Source organism: Mycteria americana, chromosome 3, assembly GCF_035582795.1.
Source record: "Mycteria americana isolate JAX WOST 10 ecotype Jacksonville Zoo and Gardens chromosome 3, USCA_MyAme_1.0, whole genome shotgun sequence".
Classification (NCBI taxonomy): Eukaryota; Metazoa; Chordata; class Aves; order Ciconiiformes; family Ciconiidae; genus Mycteria; species Mycteria americana.
The window spans coordinates 52,101,692-52,114,342 of NC_134367.1; positions in this window are offsets into that span (position 1 = coordinate 52,101,692).

Sequence of the window (12,651 nt, forward strand, 5' to 3'; positions counted from 1 at the left end):
ATGCGACTTTTGCAATTTTTATCCCGCTGGTTGTCACAGTACAGAAGAATCGTAGCTTGTAAATTTTGCTGTAGAAGATGCCAAAGATGTCCATACAGAAAGAGATGTCCATACAGAAAGAGATGTCCATACAGAAAGAGCTCAACAAAAGTAGAGCTTATCTGGACAGATGACACCCTGCACAACACTACATATTTCAATTATACTTTTTTAGGCTGAATCAGCATGTGTTCCAGCATGCCCTGAGAGGTCAGCTCATTGGGGGTACTGCAATAGCCTAAGAAGCCTCTTAGATGATTTCCCTGTCATCAGAGACAAGTACTTCACAATTGGACTACGTCAAGGAAAAAACGAGGAGCAAGACTTAAACGAAAACCTTGCAGCTGATCCCAGGTTTGTATCATGATTGCAAGTGTGTTGCTGGGGGCCGGAGTCCTCAGTCAGTGTGTATTACTCAGTAAAGGTGAATACGTGTTTGTAAGGGGAATGATAGTCTGAAAGTGCCCCGAGCAGTGTGTTCTGCCAGTCTTCAGGCAATTTTGATGGATGGAGAAGGTGCACAGTCAGAGTCGCCTGCAAAAGCTGGCATACGCAGAAGGAAAACTTTAGAAACGTGCTTGCTTCTAATCCCAACGCTGCATGTAAGGGGGAAAGAAATGGATAATCTCATTTGCAGGATGTAAATCTTCTGCTTTAACGATTAAGCCGAGGTAGTGAGGGTTGTCTTACCCCTTAAATTTTATTTATTTAAGATTTAAACAAAACCTGTTAATAAGTTGCAGGCATGTGACTTGTCAGAAGTTAGGAAAGGAGAGGAAGAGCACACGACAGACTACGGGATGACCCAGTATCATCTGCTCCTTTCAGAAGGGACATTTTTTTGGCCATGTCACAAGGATCTCCTTCCTCAAAACTTGTGGCCAGCAAGGCGAAACCTTCTGCTGACTTTCTGTAAGTCTCTAGGCTCCCCATGTTAGCACCAGCAGGCAGATGGTTTTAGATGTGAAAGTAGTCACCCAGCACACTGGTTTTGCTCTTGATCGCCTTAGTCCTCAGCAATACAGAGGCTCAGCAGCAAACACAAAAAACCCCACTCGTTAAGGTTCAGGCAAAAGCTTTAGTTCTGGTAACAAAGGTCAGGAGTGTGGTTACAAGCCCAAGAAATCATAAAACGTGGTTCAACAGGATACTTGAGAAAGCGATCGTCACCCCTTCCCTGTTGTTTAACTGCAGGGTGGCTGCAGGCTTGTGGAGCTACGCCAGTCTTGGGCTAGCTCTCATCTGGCTAGCAGCTGCTGGGGAGTAAGCCCATCCCAGGCTCACGGTATGGGCCATTTTTCTTCCTTTATCTGCCTACTTTTCTTGGGTGTTTTCTAAGGCACTGTATTTTTGTACTGCCATCTCAGATGCCCTGAGAAGCTTTTAAGCTCTATAGTATTTTGCATATTATCATAGGAAGTTGTACATGGGCCATTCGTAACATATTCACTCTTAGCTTTAGAAGGAGCCTTCTCTGGACACAGTAACAGAAGAGATAATAGTAATCCTAGAACAAAATATTTTAGTAGACTTACATTTCAAGCTCAAGCTACCCCCCACCCCAGGTTCTTTCAGTCTGGGGGTTCGTGGATCACACAGTGTCCATCTTCTGCCCTGAACTCATTTGGGAGTTAGGACCAAGAGTAGTTACTTGTCCTTGCAACTGTTTTGGTTGTCATCCTAGTTTATTAGCAAGGACTAAGTCAAACATGATTTATTTGCACAGAGGAGCTGAGTTCAGCTGCAGAACCTACACTTCTGCAGTTCATGCTATGCACTACCTGCTACTCTTGGTGTCACGGGGACTTGGAGCAAAGAATAAAGCCATGGTGTGTTTCAGCAGTATCTGTCTTGTGACAAAGAAGGTCTTGCAGAGCATTGCCTCTGTTGGGATATTGAACATACAGATCAGTGAATCCTAGCATTACGCACCCTAATCAGATATTGGTTTGTGCCTCTTGGACCTGTAACTTTTCAACAGCAAGAAAATAGTTCACTACCCTATAATAATTTATAGGGTTATACTATTATGTGTCTTCAAAAACCTTAATATAAGCATATCTACTTATAAGCAGTTACACATTGTCCTTTTACACTTTAAAATGAAATATCTGAAGCCATGAAAAATCCTAGAAAATAAGCACATATACATATGTATGCCCTTTTATTTTTTTAAATAGCCCTGAATTTTCTGAGGTTGCCTTTTCTCCGCCTGTGCTTCGACACTTGCCTGTGCCTCTTGAGCAACTTGTGTCTCTTGAGCAACTTGCGGCCCAGCCACAGTCACTTTCATATTGCTTGCTATACCGTGCTGCTTTTCTGCGTTTGATATAAAAAGGAAGCCGAGAGCAAATGCTTTCCTACCGGAGGGAGGCAGACACAAAGGTGTCCGGAGAGCAGCGAGCGTGGGGACGGCTGCAGCACGCCCTTCGCTCCTGCGTCGACCTGCCCCTGCGCAGGGCAGCACGGAAACTGGTGTTCGTGCCAGAAAGGGAGCTGGAGAAAGGGCTTTAATTAAAAATGGCTCCTGCCCTTTCAGCCCCTTTGCCCTTTTTTTGTCCCCACTTTATCAGTTATTACCAGTTAATGTTTCATTTTCTGTTGTTGGTTAACTGAAGCTAAGAAGCACCTTGCAGACAGCAACTGCCAATTAGTTATGATGAAAGCAGAAATTTAGCTTCCATCTTGCCTGCATTTAGTGGGTTACAGCAGGACATTAATTCAATTGCTTTCTTATCTTCTGAACCAAGCTCCTTGCCTGCATTTGTGGCTGCCAGGCACCTGGGGGGTGAGCAGGTCCTGCCTTCCCCGTCCCTCCCGCCCTCCCCCTGAGAAGGACCTGCAGCTGGGAGGAAGAACCGTGTATCTGGTGGATGGGGGGAAGGTGGCTAGTTACAGCGGAGGAAATATAGGGAGGAAAAAAGGTGGGGAGTGAAGAGGGGGAAAAAGAGAAAAAATAACATGGAGTAAAGAAGAAAGAAAGAAAGGAAAGAAGACACTCTGGGGGAGGAGCAGAAGAAAGGAGAATGGCAATAGTTACAATGAAAAGCTTTCTGCAAATATATATATATATGTATTTCCATAAGCCCAAAATTCAGTAACGTCAATGGGAAATGTTTGAGAATAGCCCACCTAATTTTAGACGCCTGTATCTGCCTAGGGTCCCCTGGTAATCAATAGGTGCTTCAAAGGCATGACTTGTTTCAGACTCCTACTTTGGGACGAGATGTGTTGTGGCCTGGAAGTGCCTCTTTCTCTTTCCAGGGACTCAGGGGAGGTGCTCATATTGTAAACATCCGCCTTTGGTCAGGTGAACCCCCTGTCCTTCCTGATTTTGCTGTCTTTATGCTATACAGAGTCCAGCTGCAGCGGGATGGAGGGAAGGCTGTGGATACGTACCCTGCACCCACCCTCCCTGACTTACCTGAGCCTTAGCAGCATCCCTTAGAAAAAGGCAGAAGCACTCGGGTGCAGCAGAAATGTTGTCTTACATAAGAGAGTAAAAGATTCCCTGAGCTATCGCTGTCTGAAAAGTAAATATTAGAAGCAGGAAGAAAGAGGAAAATGTAGGGCTGTGGTTTCTGTGCGGCAGTGCCATCCTGTTCTGCCCTTCCCCCAGCCTTTTTCTTTGTTCCCAGATTTGGCAGGTGAAACTTGGTCACAGCTCCTAGGCATACGTGTTTTAAAAGTACTAGTCACTCTGTGAGCATGACATAGCATCTCTGGGAGGTTTGGGGGTTTTTTAGGGTTTTTTTACATAATGTAGAGAATCTGGTTTATTTGGGATTAGACTGTGTTTTAGCTGTTTCTTGGGAGGTGGCACTGCGAACGGTTCGTGTGTTGCTGGGGTAGGCAGCACGTGGGCTTATCTGGATGCAGCGGACCGTCCTTATTTCCTTTCTGAAGAAGTGAGGTGCCACACGGCAGCAGGGATATGTGGTGTGGGACCCCTTTGCAACACGGCTGCAGAGAAGCCACCCTTAACATCCTGTGGTGGGGACGTCCAGCATCTGCGACAGGCTGCCCACAGCCCTTCTCCACCCAGGTCTGCAAAGACGAAGCAGGTCTGGACGGCGTGTGTGCTTCTCCCTCTGGAGGAAACCCTGGTCGCCCTGTTTGCGCTCTCCCTGCTGGTATCGTTTACGAGCTGTGATGTAAAGCGGAGGAAATGGAGAGTGTGAATACTAATCTCACCCTGAAAAGCGTCACTTGTCTGGTTTCCTTAGGTACAATTTGTGCTTATCATTCTTGTGCAAAAGTTAGTAGGACACAGCTGGCTAAACAAACCCTGCCCAAATATAATTCCTGTGCTTACAACACAGGGTATTCAAACTTTCATTACTCCCTCCCACCCAAACTAAAGGACTGTTTTTTTCATTCAGCCTTGCTTTTTTTTTTCCCAGACAAAAGGAAAAAAAAAGATTTAAAACCCTGCAAAACTTGCTTCAGAAAGAGCTGAACTTAATCTCCAAGCTGAATTTATATCTCTTATTTCAGAATGTACTAGCTGCATATTGTACTTCATCTTCATGTATGTGAAGACAAGAAATGGCACATTGTATATAAAACCAGGAAAATACATTATTCATGTAATAAATGTTGTATTTCCATATCTTTTGGCAAAAAAGTGGGCTGCCTACTAGTAATTGCACATCGTATTTTAAAATAATGATACAGATTTTTAATGCATGTCTGCTGCTTTGCCCTGCCTGTCTCCTGTTCTAGCCAGCAAAAGCATGTTCCTGGGGGAAGAGACCCTAAATGCCCTCAGCACAGCAGCCTACGTCCCTGCTTTATAAATCAGATGCTTTAAGAAAGTTTCTTTCAAAATCCTCTCGAATTCAGCAGGTTTGTGAGGTCAGACCTTTACCTTGCATCCTACACATCAAAGCTAAATCCTGTTATGTCTGAAATACACTTGCTCCAAATCTTAGAGGCAAATCCTATGTTCAAGTAACAGTTTTATCAAACTTTAAAAAAATGTCTTTCTGGGAAGTGACAGGCAGAAAGAAGCCTCAAAATGCTAAACACCTCTCCCTTCTTGCAGTAACTCAGATCCTTCCATCCTCAACCGTGCTCTTTGCTGTCTCCAGATGGATGCACCTTCCTTAACTTGTGGTTCATCCCTCACCCTACCGAAGTACTGATCATGTTCAAAAGGCTTCCAGAGAAGGTCAGTATTTGCTAATGCTAAAAGAGATTTGGTGCTAGGCACTAAGCCACACACAGCTTTTCACATGCATTACAATTTTGCTTGTCACTTGAGATGGGGAAATAAACATCAGCAGTTTTAATTTGGATGCAGCTAGCACATGCCACTGATGAAGGGTGTTGATGAAGAGCGCCTGTCAGGAAGGAGAGGGTTTCATTCCTCTTGGTTTAGAGGCAGAAACAAAAGTAAAAGGAAAGGAAGGACCCTTTAGTTTAAAGATCAAAAGTAATTAAACCAAGAGCCAGCCATGCTGTGCTGCCCTTTCCTATTTGTGAAAGTATTCCCCATCGCACCAGTTTATCAAGTATTGTCCCCGTCCCCGCGTACACAAAGCAGCAGGCTGGGACCTTTATGTCCCCTGACTTATTTCTGCTGAAGCAGGGAGGAGAAGGGACAGGAGGGAGGAGGTACCTGGGCTGGCCCTGGCAGCGCGGGAGCTGGAGATGGGGCAGCGCAGGAGGGGAAGGACTGCGAGGGGAAGGCTGCCTGGCCGCGTCTGTCTATTTGGATAGATCTAAACAGTGAAAAAAGCAGTTGTACAGAACGCTGGGGAAGCAGTTTCTAAACCAGAAGCTGTGACACCAGAAGGGATGGTGACAGCTGGGAGTGATATCCTGAGCCTGAACAAAATCCAGTGCTTGACTTTGCTCTGGGAGCCCGGGCGCCCTCCCAGGGAGGTCTCGGGAGCAGCTGCAAGCCAGGAGGCAAAAAAATTTGCGACTTTGGTGTGTTTGCTTAGGGACGATCATCTGACTGGTTTTATTTGTGCATTTGTCTTGTCTGCAGGCTGCTCTCAGAGCTCTCCACCTAAGCCTAGAAATTGTTGGTGCATTTCATGACATGGTTTCGTATCTCCTGGCTTTTGCTCAATTAGGAAATTCTCCAAACTGCTTTTGTGCCTTCAACCCAGAGCCTCTGACCCAGACTGGGGAGGGACTCACAGGATTGGTAATTAACAAATACTGCGTGCTTAAGGTAGATGGTTCCAGGTGCAAAAGAGTGTGAAATGCTGATGGTGAGAAAGGGGCAAAGGGAGCATGAAGATGAGATCGATGTCAACTGAAGAATAAATTCAAGATGAAATTACAGTCTTATTTTTTTCTTTTTCGTCCTCCATTCTACTGGTGGAAGACTGTCATGTTTCAGGAGCATGCCCACAGCATCACAGATCTGTCGCAATCTCACAGAAAAGCAACATACCTACCAGGCTTGGGAGGTCTGCTCTGGCAGGGAAGAGAGCACATGGTCCAAAAATTGCTCTTCTGCCTCTAGCAAGTGTCTGTTAAGCCATCTGGTCAGCCCATGATGAGTTTATCTTTACCAGAAGATTAAAAAAAGTAGCCTTGGGTTCCTCTAGTAAATCTGTCAGTTGATTCTCTTTCCAAAGGGTAAAACAGCTGAGGTGTGTGTCGTCCTGCATGAACACGTATTTGTGCAGAAATAGTACTGGTTCCCCTCATAGCTTTGACCTGTTGTTCACGTTAAACTGCATTGCAGCAGTGGGATGTGTCTACCTTTCCTTTAGTGGTTAGCAATGAGGTGTGTAGAGACTGGTATCTAACCACCAGTTCGGTACCTCTGCTGTCACTGGACACCTTTGCTGGACACCATTGCAAAGGCACCTTCAGAGGAGTTGCTCCTCTGAAGCTAAATGTGTTCCAAGCTAAAATGTGTTCAAAGTGAGTGGGATGAAACCCTCTTTGGAGGTGCCTAAGATTGCAGGAACCCAATTAAACTTGATGCCTGATAATTAGGCAACTAAAGTCACACGAGATAATCCTGTCCCAAGTGCTGAAGTGCTCTTGGCATTTGGCTTCTCAGCCACTGGATTATTCCCACAGGATAGTGAGCTGGAGTTTCAAAACTCCATAGCTCCTCCTCTATGTTGTGTGTACTGCATGCATGGCTGGACTGTTTTCATGCCACCTAGAAATGCCCGCGTTTATATATCTGTACATTTGGCACTGCTCAGATGCAACTCAGGAGTAAAAACTTTACCTGCACAGCTTCCCTTTTGTCCTGGTGTCTTTTAAAAAAAATAAAAAAATTGATTATGACAATTGGGTAAAAATATTAAATTCTTCAAGAATTGGGAAAAATGTATCAAAGACTAGCTTTGTCTTTTAATGTCTCCAGATTTTATCCCTTATGTATTTTTCTTTTTATGTGAGTACGATTTTTATTATCAGTTCTGAATTCATCTTTCATTTCAAATTCAAAATTCCATTTTGGAAGGGAAGAAAGGACTCAGTGAATCATACATACCTGTTACAGCTTTTATTTTAATACTGTGCTTGTGAATGTTTGATTTTGAAGTGGGTTTATTTTCTCTAACAAAAGGCACTCTTTGTTCTGCGGTGTGCGCTCATCGTACCATCAAGTGCGTAATAGTAACTTCATTCGTATATGGCTGGGAAAGCTCATGTAAATTAACATGTTTAACGAGCTTTGAAACAATCAAGACTGAGCTCAGTGATCAGTGAGAAGCCACATAACCAGATGTAGGAGGAATATTATGTGCAATGTATTTCAATTTCAGACATATCTAACGTGTGCCTAGCTACCACACTTTTAAAACAGAAAATACAGACAATGATGGAGTCCTCAGTACTCTGCTGTCTCTATAACGCATTTTGAACAGACAATTTAACTCCATTGCTCCTTTTTTGTTGCTGCTGCTAAGGAATAATTTCCCTCTCCCCCAAATCAGATCATTTAACTTCCTTAAACGATGGCAGCCCGGCAGCCTGACAGAGAGAACATTGGGTTTCTATAACAGGTACTTCCAAGTTAAATCACTGCTGCGGTGGCTGTCTCCTGGGAGGCCGTCAAGGCCTGTGCACACATTTCCGACAAACACTAAGTAAGAGCAGGTGCTCTTGTAAGGGTAATGACTTGTAGAGACCCATTCCTTTGAGAAGTTTTTTGCTAGGCTTAAAGGGAATAAAAAAACTTTAGAGCCTCAGCAGAAAAATATTCATTAGCTTGCAGAATTGAGGTCCAATAGTATTTTATGGAAAGCGTTGGAGAAGACGTCCCTATCATTCCCTACCAGGTAATAACTACTTTAGGTCTTTGGAGTAAGTGAAATGCCATCTCAGGGCCTGATTCTGCTCCTGTCTGACAAATTGCATCTCAATATTTTCAGTTGGAAGGGACCTACAACAATCACCTAGTCCAACCAGATATGATAATGAGAAAGATATACCACTGTCCTTGTTGGTATTTTATAATAATTGACTTTTTAATGGGAAAGGCTAATAAAAGAACCATTCTTTTGAGATGCTTGTAACTTTTAATTCCTACGCCTTTTCCTCCCTGACCTTACTACATCCTCATAATTCTCCACCTGCCATAATCTCTTTTCTTAAAGCCTGGTTTTGTAGTGTTGAGGGGGATATAAACACATTCTTCTTCTGCCTCCCAACGGAAAGAGGAAAAATGAAGAAAGTCGTGAAGTACAAAACTCCTAGAGGAAAAAAGAGTTTACTGAACTGAGATATTTTTACGTGCATTTCCTGAGACCTTACCTGATAAACTTACTGTTCTTGGGATTCCAGGGACTGAACTTCAAGAGATACAGAAAATGATTGACAGCCTCCAGAAGCCACTGGATCCCAGCTAGGTAGCCCAGCTGCTAGCCATTGACAGAGATGTGGTCTTGCTACAGTTCAATGCAGCAATTAGGCGTGGACTACGGTAGGAATTACAGCCTGTTAGGGATGGGACTGGCACGTTTTTTATAAAGAGGCTTTATTTTGTTCACAAAGAAAGAAAAAAATGTAGGAAAGATGACTTTAAATTTTGTCCGTGGTATCTGCTTCAAGATCATGAAATGTGCCCTGTAAGTGTAGACATTTTCCTTTCACTAAAAGTGCCAATTTTCCTTTAACTAAACGTGGTGAGAGTCCTTACGTGCTTCATTGAGGGATGTCAACACACCATGTCTGCGTACAGCTGTCCTATTATCTGAGCACTGTATCACCTTCATGTTGTGACTCATAGTTTACTAAATCAGGGAGGCTGGTAGCTTCTACAGAGGTAGACTTACGAGTTCATGTTCTTGTTTTGCTGCAGGATCTACATTTAATATTTTCCTCTATCAAAGAATGCTTAACAAGCAGGCACAGGACTTACCTGCTTACACTGAGATCTAGGTTTACCCTCCTGTAAAATGTTGTTGGTTACCCCATCACAGAAACGCAACGAAGATATACTTTTCAGAACTTCCTAAAAAGTAACCGTCTTCCTTTTCTCCCTGCTCTCCTCCCATATGTTCTCTCTCAATAATGGTCACAGAGAGGTTTCAGTGTACTCAACGGAATAACCTTGGCAGAACCAAAACAAGGGCAGGACATGCAAAAGTAAAGGAAATTCCAACTCTCCTCCCCTCTGTAGATGCCACGTGGTGGCATGATGCAAGACTAGCTTTGTAGGTGTAGCCTGCGTGGGGCAGGCAGGCTACGGAGTCTACCAGAAGAGAAACAACTCCTGGACTTGGTTGTGAGTAACACGCAGGACCAAGTTCAAAATGCTGCAGTTAAAGAGCTGTTCTCTAAGAGCAGCCACGATGTGCTTGCATAAAGCATCCTTGAAGGAACACTGAAAGCCAACTAAATATCACCATAGCAGAGCTCAGCTTCCAAATGGGAAACTGCATAAAAATGAGAATACTTGCAGACAAAAACCTAGAAGGATTAGCCAGGGGAGTTAAATCCTTGCAGATGGCATGGAGACTCTTTGGGGACATACTAGAGGCACTCAAGAAATGCGTACCACATGTGAAGAAAGACTTAAGAAAGGGTAAGAGGATGCTGGCATGGCTAAACAGCAGGATTAAACAGATTATTAAAGCAAGAAGGCATCCTTCAAAAAGCTGAACTTTCATTCAAATGAAGAAAACAGAAAGGACTATAAGCTGTGACAGGATAAATGTAAATGGATTCAAGACAGCCCAGCAAAGATTTTTGAGGCACAATTTTGCTGAAGGCATCAAGACTAATAATAAATCTTGTTTCAAATATACCAGGAGCAGGAAACCTGCCAGAGAGTCCGTAGGGCCAGTAGGTGATCAGGAGTGTTCAGTGAAGATAAGTCAATAGCACACATTTTAAAAAGTGATTTGTTTGTTTCTGCATTCCCTGTGGAAGAACTTGAGGAGGTTCCCACACCAAAGCCTTTCTTTATGGGAGATGCATCAGAGGAGCTGCTGCAAGTGGAAGTGTTGCCAGGGAAAGTTATGGGACAACCTGACTGAAATGAAGATGAACAAGTTGCCAAGACAAGACAATGTTCAAGAATTCTCAAAGAACTCCAGGATTTTTTTTTTTTTTTAAAGAAGCCAAAGCACTAGCTATGGTATGTAGCTCCTTGCTTAACACTGCCTTGATACCCGAAGACTGGAAGTGGCTGATGTGTTGCCAGTAGTTAAAAAGGATTGCAAGGGTGATCTGGCTAATCACAGGCTGATAAACCTGATGTCCGTAGTGTTCAAATTAGCAGAAACTGTAATGAAGTGGATGCATGGACAAATATGACATATTTGGGAAGAGTCAACACTGATTTTGGAAAGTGCAGCCATGCCTTACAAACATATTTGCTGAAGGTGTTAACAAACATGGATAAAGGATTGATACAGTTTGTCTGGATTCCCTGAAAGCTTTAACAGCCTCAACAGAGGCTCTTAAGGAGTCTGAGCAGCCACTGGATATGTGAGGAGATGGTCACATTTGTAAATAATTTGTTGAGATTTAGGAAGGAGAAGGCTGTAAATGGGCAACTTTTGCAGTGGGTAAGGGAGGTTACCAGTGGCTTCCCACAGGAGTTTGAGCTTTCTCCTGTGCTGTTCAGGTGCTCATAGATGACATTGAAAAGGGACTGAAGCTGAGGTGGTACAGTGTACACATGATACTGTGATAGCCAGGATACCAAGGGCAAGGGCTGGCTGGAGAAGGACCTTACAAACAGAGTGACTGCAAAATAAAACAGCAGATAGAGTTCAGTGTCTCAGTAAAATGATGCACCTGGGGAAAAATCCCAAAGTATAAAATGACACCATCTGACTTGACCATTACCATGCAGTAATGAAACCTCAGAGTTATGACAGATAATTCTGTCAAAATTTCAGCTCAGTAGCAATCAAAAAAAAAAAAAAAAAGCAAGAAGCAAATTGATTCCCTTTAGGAGAGCAAAAATAAGGATACCACTATGCTGCTGAATAAATCTGTGTTGTCAAGCCTACGCAGTTCTGGTGCCCGCGTGAGGAAGGACAGAGAATTTGGAAAGGTTCCCAAAGGAGCCTCACGAATGATGAAAGGTTGCTGGGTGGAACAAGTAGCACAGCTGGGGGAGAGCTCTGTAAAACCATCAGTCGAAGGCAGGGGATAAACAAGGAGTGTCTGCTCATGATCTTTTCCAGAGTAAGGTGCACCCCAGGTGAACATCAGGTAGCCAGCTCTGAACAAAGTTCTTGCACGTGGCTTGTAATTAGGCCATAGGATTTCTTGCTGTGGGACGCGGCGGGTGGTAAAAGTTCATAGGACTCAAAGGGAAACTGCACAGGCTCATGGAAGACAAATATACCAAGGGTTATTACACATTTAGCAATCACCTCTGGCTGAGGAAATGCCTGAGCTACAAATTCTTGGAGGCTCTAAGAATATCTGTGGGAAATATCACCATATGCTTGTTCTGGGGATTTTTGTAATCTTCTAATGAATCCACTTTTGATCACTGTGGGAGACAGGACTCTGAGCTGGATGGACCTTTGCTCTGACCCGGTATGACCACTCTTGTGCTATCTGGTGGAGTCGTGATTGTATGTATTTGTAGACTAAAGATTCTTCTGGAGACTCACAAGAAGATAAAACTACCTTGTGCCTTTATTTCTATTTTTTTCCTGATTAAAATACTTGTAGGGGCAATTGGTGAGGGAAATGTTTTCCTCGGATAAGGAGTTGTGTGTTAGCAGGAAGTAAGAAGAAATGCAGTATATCAGGTGCTTCATCTCTCTCGTTCCTTATTGCCTGTGCAATTAGTTTCCATTTTCTCCACGCCAGGGCTTACAGTGTGACAGTAAATCGCATTTTATGTCTTTTGAACTTCTCTGCCAAGTTTGATCCCGGAAGCTGTTATTTGTCCCTGTAATTCCTTTGTTAGCCCTGCAACTGATACAAACTGCACGTCATTTTTAAAAGCACTTGTGTGTGTTTGACAAAAACAAAAGGAAAAGATCCTTGTCTTAGAGTTGCCATTCAAAGGAGGATGTGCAGCTACAGAAAGAGTTGCAGTCTAGATTGTTTCTTATATTGCACGAACTCTCTGTTTTAAAAGCATGTGAATGAAGTACCGGAGAATTCAATGTGACAAAGAGGCTGCAATGAAATGACAAAGTCATGTGT